Below are 10000 nucleotides of genomic sequence, written 5' to 3'. Positions count from 1 at the left end.
ATAACATAACATGTAGCAGTTCATAAAGAGCAGGTAATACAACTGTAATCATGGTGTATTTAAAATGTTAATGTCTGCTCTGCATCCCATACTCGAATGCTAGTCTAAACATAGCTTTTACTCAGGCTGCTGAAGACCATGGTATTTAACTCCATTTGAATCTATGATTAAAACCTCTTAATCGTCTGGTGGAACTGCCCAAAGATGTTCGAGAAAGAAGAAATAACACAGGTTTCTCATCACTCAGTGTGGTGTTTATGCTTTATTTTACATTGTTAATACACATTATGAAACCTATGAAACCTCAGGAGATTACTTTTAAGTACGTATTTCCTAAGCACATGTGTTGTGTGCGTGAACAAAATCTTAAAATTCAATTTTGAAAGTTTGATTTTTTTTTTTTTTTTTTCTGAACTCTTTTGCAATTCAGTGTCCTTCGAACTACTACATATTCAAAGGAATTTAAAAGAAACAAAAGGCAAATGTTTTTTAACCGAATAACGTTTGCTGACTGCCTCCCAGTTAAGGCGCTCACACACGTGTTGACCTGTGGAGTACGGTTAGTCATCGATTTGTTATTGACTGATTACTCATCGCTGAGGTATTCAGGACACAGTGCATAATCAATCACGTGGCTGCATCACTCGCCCCCTAAGCAAACAAAAACATATTCATTGGTGTTTTTTTCACAGGAACACATCTTCACCATTCATTTCCGCCCCCCACCCCCGACCCCAACACACCCACACACACAGACTCACATTTATATGCTCTTAACCAAGCAGCACATTTCTCCTTTTATAAGGGATGAATATGTCTGATTCGCATAACAATGGGGCCTTCAGCAGTTTTGCTGTGTGGTATCTGCTGTTGTGTACGTGTGTGTGTGTGTGTGTGTGTGTGTGTGTGTGTGTGTGTGTGTGTGTGTATGTCTGTCTCTCTGTCTGTCTGTCTGTGTCTGTGTATGTGCGTGTGTAGGCGTGTGTGTCTGTGTCAGTCATGTTGGTACCACTTTACAATAAGACTACCCTAATAAGGGTTTGTGAATGGTTTATAATTAGTTTATTAATTAGGTTGTGAACACTTTATAAATCATTAATAAGCTGTTATAAACATTAGATAAAAAGCGCAACAGTCACCTGTTGCTTGCCAGATAGTGATCCCACATTTATCTGTACTGTTAAGCCTCCGATCTCATTGGTTACTTAGGTTACTTTGTCCTCTCCGTCAGCCAGCATTTATACCTCTCAGCGCCATGAGATACTTGTTAATAAGTTACTAGCATTTAACTGCCATTAGCATATATTAATGGTCAAAAAGTTTCATTTGGTGTATCAAATTATTGCATATTAAATTTTCATATCAAATTGCCAGATTCATATGCTAAGGCTTTGGCAGTATTGTTTTCCTTGACATTTTCATTATTATCACGAGTTTTGATATGACATATGCTATCATATTAAAGTGGTATATTGTGATGCGTGGTGGGGGTAGATGGGCAGAGCTTCCCAGCATGCCTTGGGGCCATGGACTGTTGTTTAGGCCCAGTTTGTTATTGTTCAGTTTGTGTAATGTTCATCATGTAGTCTTTGCGTTGTGTTGTTAATTCTTGTGATAGTTTAATGTTATCGGTGCACCGTAAATGTAATTGTCAGCATGCATGATGTACTTCCCTCCTACCATGTCAGCGTGTTAAGTATTTTACTTCTTGGTTTGTACTGTTGCAAACTAAAAGGTAGTGTCATGACTATAGAGAAAATCCAGCAACTCATTAGTAAATGGTCATGCATTTTACACTTTACAATAAGGCTCCCTTCTCCAGTTATAACTCTGAGTAACTGATAAATAAACAGTCATAAAAATGAGATGAAGCTGACAGTTGAACATGCTCACTGATAAAGGGACAACATAAAGTAAGCTAAGCAACTAGCAAGATCTGAGATTTAACAGAATAGATAGATAAAAAGTGCAGCAGTAACTTGATCTTGCCAAATAGTGAGCCCGCATCAGTGTATGAAAACTGTGTTATAACTTGTTTATAAATGTTTATTAATTATTTATAAAGTGTTTACAATCTAATTATTAACCTAATTGTAAGCCATTTATGAATCCTTTATAAGGGTAGTTTTATTGTAAAGTGGTAGCGAGAAGAACAACACATGAAAATGGCATACTGTAGAGCTGCTGTTAGCCACAGAAGTGCCAGACTTCATTGAAAAGGGACAAGCGTATGATATCTGATATGTGTAAGTGCTGAATTACTGTAATGGTTTAGCCTATAGCGCATTGTAGCATCCTTGCCATTGTGTCAAGCGTCAACAAAATACAATGTGAGCCTTTTAAGTAGATTTTTACATATAATAACGGTCTGTCACCGTGTCAGTAAATTATGACAACATCTTATGCTTTGGGTTTCTGTATAAAAATGTTTATTTGGCAGTTGGACGTTACTCACAGTTCCTAGTGTCCAGTGTTGGACTTTAGAGTCAGTGTTCTAACTTTGATCTATGTGTTTACTTAACGTTTTTTTTTTTTTTTTTTTCATGGCTCCGCTGAGGTGCTGCAGTTGTAAAGCTGTATGACGAAAAGTTTTATGGTGTTTGATGTTGCTGAATGACAACACTAGGTGAGCTGAATGATGGTCAGCTAAGTTCTTGAAATATTATAAATCTGGTGTTACTGGTATCGAGTATCGTGGAATTTCACTGGTGCTGATACTGACTACTAAAATTTCAGTATCGTGACATGGGGGTGTGTGTGTGTCTGTGTGTGTGTGTGTGTGTGTGTGTGTCTTGCTTTGTGGTTGTCTTGGTCAGTGTACTGACTGTCCACCGAGTTAATAAATGTAATTTAAACTGTCACTATGTAAATCTCCCATCAGCCTGCCCTTGCAGTAAAGACTCTGTCTGCCCTTACTGAAAAGGCCTCTCTCTCTCTCTCTCCCTCTCTCTCTCTCTCTCCCTCTCTCTCTCTCTCTCTCTCTCACTCTGTCTCTCTATCGGTGTTTGACTGACCTGCTTTTGGAAGTCCCCTTGGTATCATGAAAATGGCAATATGGATAATATATTGACTCATTAATAGGACTTGCCTAACCTTAAAATAAATTCAATCTTGTGCAGTTTCAGCATTATGGAGTATTTATACATTCAACCCAGTGTCTGGCTGTTGTAAAAATCTTTAAAGAGTAAAATAACCAAATCATCCTGAGTCCAGTTCCTTCTGCCACAAGTACCTCCATCACTCTATTTTAATCTATCTAAAGCACATTCCTGCAGCAATTTTAATATTTTTTCAACTCAGGAAACGCCTTTTGCTGTAAAAACTCATTTATGTGCTTTAGAAATTCTTTCCTCTGATCTCTCAGTAGCACATGGCCTTACTGCATTGCCATAGACTTGTTTTTTTTTCTTTTTTCTTTTTCTTTTTCTTTTTTTTTTTTTTTGTAGAGAAAAATCGAGGAACTCCTGTGATGTTTTTGTAAAATCTCTCTTTTTTTAATCTCTAAACTGATCCAGTTTGTGCTTATCTATTCTGCTTTATTTCGGCTCTTTCATCTTAGAGGCCACACTCTGAGCAGAACTTCACTCAATCTGTGTAACTTCTGTCTTTCTTGTATTATGCCTCTGATTTACCTGGAGGCTACTGTTCTACTGTTGTTACTATTATAATGCAAGCAAATGGCCTTGGAGAGGTTTGGCAAAATTTTGTGTCCCTTTTTTTTTTTTTTTTCTGCCAGACGTGGTGCCGCCCTTTGGGGTTGTGAAGAATAGAATTAAACACAACAGAGCATGCAATCTCACACATGTCAGGCAAAGAAATTATGACTAATGAGTTTGGTGCTAAATTCAGACTATTACAGCAATGCCCAACAAGAATTGAAACCCTTTGATAAATGGCTGTATTACCAAAAAGCAAGAGCACACCTTAAATGCCCTGTAGTGAGAGCACACTGACAACCATTATGTAATGATGATGGTCTCTCTCTCTCTCGCTCTTGCTCTCTCTCTCTCTCTCTCTCTCTTGTTCTCACTCTCTCTTGCTCTCTGTGCTTTGGTTTGCGAGTGATGTTCATTTTCCTGAACATCAATGTGTATTTTCCACATTAAAGATTTTATAAGTATAGATATCGCATATAAAATCATATTTCCTGCTTTTACAGCCTCACTTCATTACTCACAGAGTTATGGAACAGAATGAAAGAATTCCCCCAAGAATTCTTGCTTCAATATCTCTGAGTGCTGAAGAAATGAGTAGGCCCAACATGGATTCTCAGTGAAATTCAGTGGAGTACTCTAACACAAATCTCCCATTTGCTGGAACACTTGGAGTATGACACAGCATTCTGAGGTGAACTGAGGTGAGGTCAGATTCATTATTCAATCCACAACCACTGCTTTCCATTAGTATCACTTCCTTCCGGTGATCCTCCTGACATTGTCTGTAGGGCTGTACTCATAAACATATCTTAGATGTGGATTGGACTCTGGGTTTGTAAAGGGGAGCCGAAGCTTGCGATCCAGTTTCGGATCTCTCTGATATCTTTAGTAATGAGAATCAAACCTCAAATGGTTTGATGGTGTGAACTTGTTTCCAGACCCTAGATGTAATGTATGACTTCAAAGTATATCTGAACCAACACGACTTGAGTCTCATGTTTCTTTTAAATAACTCGCTTGTAAAGTTCTTACACCATAAAAGTCTTTGATCACATCTGTGTCTCTTTTTTAATAGATTGAAGAGAATTGTTACTATCAAGGGCCCAGCCTACCTGCGTTGAGGATTCAGATCCTCTTCTATCCTTTATCTCAAGCGAATATTTTAAAAATTGAGTCAGCTTCTAAATGTACTCAGCATGGTAGCTGTCATCTCTTTGGGACCTCCGTTGCTAGAATGGAAGAGGATGGAGCTTGCATGCCCATGGTACATACCTTCATTTTTAAAACAGTTATAGTCTCCCACACACACACACACACACACACACACACTCACAAAGGAGAAAAGTAGATAGAGATACCTCCCAAAGGGCACCACCGCACTAACGTGAAACTGTCTGCTAGGAAAGAAGAAGGTTTTTTTTCTGTGCATTCAAACACTTCAGATCCTGACAAAACGTCAGGAACGCTTCTGTGTGAGAGTTCTTGTGGACAGCATGTGGGTGTTGGATGTGAAAGCAAATGACGGGAAATGGAAAAAAAAAAAAACAGAAACACACCAACAACAACAATCTCCCTTCTCTTTTTCATTGTGGAAGCACCATCTCCCCAACATTAAATAGCTCTCTTCTCTAGGTTCACTCTGAGGACAGACTGCGGTCCTAGGTAACCTTGTCAGTACACATTAACGAAATGCAAAGGGGGAGGAAATTGGGTTGTAAGGGACAGATCCGATTAAAGCAAAAGGGCATTGAAATTCAAAGGGTTGGAAAGCAAGGCCACACTAATTGCCATTGAAATTAAAAGGTGTATTGATAAAACATGGTGCCGTGCATTTCGTTTCAAAGGTGCCACAGATAAAATATGTTTTCGTCTCTGACAGCCGCCAGGGCTGGAGGAGAGAAAATCGGTATATATTGCTCTCAGTGTAAGTAAATTTCATCATTCTTCAGGAATTTATATTATTAAAATTAGTAGGGTTTTTGGTTGTTTTGTTTGTTTGTTTGATTTGTTTTTTTACTACTACTGTTGGTTATTTCTATAGAAGATTGAATTTTCTTCTCCAAAATCGCATTTGTTTTCATTGCACATGAAATAGGACGATGATTCATCTTCTTTATGCCAGCCATCCTGTGCTAATTGGTGTTAGCATTCTATATTTACCCCAAATATTTGACCATTTTCCACTTGACTGCCTTGTGTAAGTTTGCAATTGTCTAAGAGTTATTCGTGCTATGTCCTAATTATCCATTCTGGCTGTCACCCAGACTGTTGTGCACATACTGTATTGTGTTGCATACGACTCTGTCGTTTTGATACGAGTCTATTAGCAAGCTCTCCACTCTTTCATTCTGACTTGCCCTCCTTCTGGACTGCCACACATTGCCGTGGCAACAGGTCTAATGGATTGCCATCACTAAGGACAATTTGCCCTCCTGTGAGCGAAAGAACAAACAGAAGCACGAAGGGGGACATTCATATTGATTGTTGCAATTCATCTGCTGTGGCCCTCTGTGATTCTGCTTGTTCACACTTGTAAAATATTTATACAGGCTCATGGTAATCATTCTGAATGGGTCATTTACAGTGAGATATGGACCCTGTCAGTGTTTCCTCTAATGAAGAATATTTGCATTATATATGCATATTTTTTTTTTGTAGATTGCAATGCCCCCCCCCCCCCCCCGACCCTCCCCTTGGAATGGTCTCCCTGGTGATGGTCCATTAATCCCAGAATGTCTGGATTCATGGAATGCATTATTTATCCTCACACAAAGCTGGAAAATAATAATGAGGACGACTTTTGATTTGTTTTGTTTCGTTTTTTTTTTTGTTTTGTTTTTGTTTTGTTTTTTTTTCCAAATCCATCTTTACACAAGAAAATTTAAAGGGTAATGTTTTGCTTGCCTTTGTGTGTTTTCAGAGTATCCTTTGTGACATGATCATTTTGTCTGACAACCATCTGGCTTCACTTCACAAGTACCCAGAATTTATAGCTCTTCATTCTCTCTCTCTCTCTCTGTGTGTGTGTGTGTGTGTGTGTGTGTGTGTGTGAGCACGTGCACGTGTGTGTGTGTGTGTGGTGCATTACAGTGTTAATCATGTAAAACATCTCATTATGTGTTTCTGTTCCACGTGATTGACAGCAACATGTTAGTTTTCAGTGAGTTTGGTCCCACTGGAGAACTGCTGCATGTTTGTTTATTTATCTGTTTGTTATTGTCGTGAGAGCTTTCTATGAAACCGTGTTATATAAGAGCAAGTGGAGCACTGGTCCAATTCTCTCTCCCTCTTCCACCCCCCCACCGCCCCACCGTCCCCCCATAATTCTGTGCTGCTTTTTCAGACCTCCCCTGAAAACTCTTGCAGTAGTTGTTTCAGATGGCTGTATGGTAATGACGGCTTTCCAGGCCAGCAGGTGAAGCTGTCTGTAATTGTCAGACTTGCTGATTTGAGTGGCTTTGCTTGCGGCTCTTTGGGCTCTCCAGAGCAAAATGTTTTCTGCTCCAAGAGACCCCCATTGCCACTCCAATTGCATTGCCTAGATAACAGTGTTTTAAAAGGGGCTTTTCTTTCCTTTCTTTTTTTTTTTTTTGTTTTTCATTTATGATGGTACACACTTTCATCCCAGGAACAGAACAACGGTATAGAACATTGAGATATGGTTAAATCGGATGTACACGCCCTATAGATACTAAAGGAATTCTAACAGTATGTCAGGACTAAAACTAGAGCAAAAGACAGTAATACAATGTGATCGTTAGCAGCTGTGTCAGAATCCATGCAAGTATTATTGTTGGCTGTTGACAGTCTGAAAGCTAAGAAATCGCACTGCACTGTACTTTTACAGGAAAATAATTTACCAAACAAACCTCAAGCTAAGGTATCTAATCTCTGCTGTCCTACCCTCAGTTCTTTAAAACTGCACCCTTATTTAATTCCTGTACAGAGACTTAGTTTGAATAGAATGTATGCCTATACATTCAATGTATACCTAAAGTGGCTTAAACCAGCTCCAACTGTTTTATCCAAACCACCCTTGTCTTAGTGACAAACTTCCTCCATAGCATATGTGGGGTTTGAGTCGTCTGTCCATTGTCCCTTGTGTGAAAAGATGTTCTTTTTTTTTTTTTAATCTCCACAAGAGTCACCGTTTCTTGGCAAATCTCACATGGTCTGCCACTCACTTAAGCCCAAGTTCCACACATCACAGCCTCTTAACATGTTCTGCCCGGTCCTCTCCCTCCCTAGACTCAGCGATATTCAGCCTCTGGCTGTGAAACTTGTTGGATTTATCCTTAGTCTAATTATTAAGAACTGTTTCTTTTTTTATTATTAACGTATCATTTTTTGACTTAAGAGCAGGTATCTTAAATCACTTGGCAATAGTGACATGTAGTGGTAGCTGTAAATGAACCTCTGCAGTTTTTGAGGGTTCTTGGGAACATTAGGATGACATGCTAACCATACGTAAGCCTGTTGATTCACAGATTGCCATCTGATTACCGGTAGGCGCTGCTTCACTCCATGTTCCAATTTGTACTACGTTCCAATCTGTTCTGTTTAGCAGGCTTAGAGCCAGATTCACATAAACTGCCCAGTCTGTCAAACAACGTGTGTGAAATTACTGCTGTCTAACTGCAAAAAAAGTGGTTCCCTAATGCTGTGAAAAATGGGTGCTTCCACCTCTCCTTCATATAAAGCTAAAATATTTACAAGCATCTACTGGTCTGGACTGGTTCAAGATGAGTGGTAGATATGAGAGGAGATGTCTTTTATTTGTTGAGTGGATTACAGACAGAGGGAATGACTGATTTGCACCATTAAAAATCCATTGACTTGCTTAGACTAAAACATGATCTGAGCCATGAAATTTAGACTAAGACAAGCTTTATATTAATTTGTCCCTGGGTTTCAGATTAATTGATCACAGCTGCATTAGAAAAAATCATCAGTGTTGGCATTAAGTGGAAACTGGAATCAAGTTCCATGTTTGGAAATTTGGGTGGTCTTATTAGCGAATCATTTTATTTAGAATAATTCTGTTTTCCTTTTAGTGATAATTTCCATAATGCATTCTTCCTCTCTCAGTTTTCAATAATCTAGTATTCTCTTTAGAATGCTACACACACACACACGCACACACACACACACACATGCACACACACACACACACATACACAAACACAGACTGTTCTGTTTTTATCACATTTGGACAGGCTGTGTAAAATAACTGAAAACATTTTCTGAAGGCTAACATTAAGGTAAAATGCAAATGAAAATTCTTAAGGTGTATTTAAACACCAAATGTTGCTGCCTTAATTATGCCTGTAAACAGGGATACAGATGTCCCGAATTAAGACAAATAGCTGAGTGTCTCTTCAGCTTAGCTCCTGTCTGTAGGTTTGCACATCTTCAGAAAAAAACATATATTGGTGTATTATAGAGTCAAGGTTGTCCTTAGGGAACATTGATCAAAATCTAACCCTTGTCTTCGACACATCACTCACCTTAATGTGCATTCAAAAACTGCAGAAAGAGGCGATTGCTGTTTTTATCATTGTCGTTTGAGTTAATGGAGCTGTCTGTTTTCAACACACACACACACACACACACACACAAACAGAAGAGTCATGTAAAAATTGCTCAGATTCCAGTTGGTCTTTTTCTGTGTTTTACTCAAATGCCACGAAACTGCCTTAAGCACAGGAGGCAAGAGGCCAGAGGTCTGAAACAGATTTTGGCCTGAGGCTGTTCACACAGGAGTTTTGCTCACCCACAGCTCTGTGTGTCTGTATGTGTGTGTGTGTGTGTGTGTCTGTGTGTGTGTGTGTGTGTGTGTGTGTGTGTGTGTGTGTGTGTGTGTGTGTGTGTTTGTGTGCGTGCGTGCGTGTGTGCGTGTGTGTGCGCGTGTGTGTGCGCATGTGCGTGCAAGCGTGTGTGTGTGTGTTTGTGTGTGCCTTACTGACTGGATCCCCAAATACGTGTCCAGCATGGATAATTATCGACATCTTGGAATACAAAGTTTTGTGCTTAGAGTAATTGTTGACAGAACAGAAGACCATGAGTTTGATTGGCATCTGGGTAAAGCTTGGAGATTGTCCCCTTTTTCAAATGGTATTGTGCTGCAGTATAGTTAATAAGCAAACTGCTTCGTTTAACTGCCCTGCTTCCCCTACACTGAAAAACTGTTCACTCTAGAATAAATCATACCTCAAGACAACTAAAAAAATAGTCATTTATCAGAAAAGCAACATATACTTCAAAGTCAAATCAATATTGTCCAGTACTTTTCTGCTTCACTGCCTTAATCTGAAAACCTTTTGGAAACAGTGCCTCAGAATTCG

General features: G+C 39.1%; 1 protein-coding gene across 1 annotated transcript in view; it reads left to right on the top strand.

Moving 5' to 3' along the window:
• The window catches only part of nrg3a (neuregulin 3a), a 229491-nt gene that overhangs the window by 189730 nt on the left and 29761 nt on the right, over nucleotides 1-10000 (top strand). The window lies entirely within an intron of this gene.

The sequence above is a fragment of the Chanos chanos genome, chromosome 4 (genome assembly GCF_902362185.1).
Source record: "Chanos chanos chromosome 4, fChaCha1.1, whole genome shotgun sequence".
Classification (NCBI taxonomy): Eukaryota; Metazoa; Chordata; class Actinopteri; order Gonorynchiformes; family Chanidae; genus Chanos; species Chanos chanos.
Note: the sequence above shows the minus strand (reverse complement) of the source record. Positions and strands in the feature narration are given on the sequence as shown.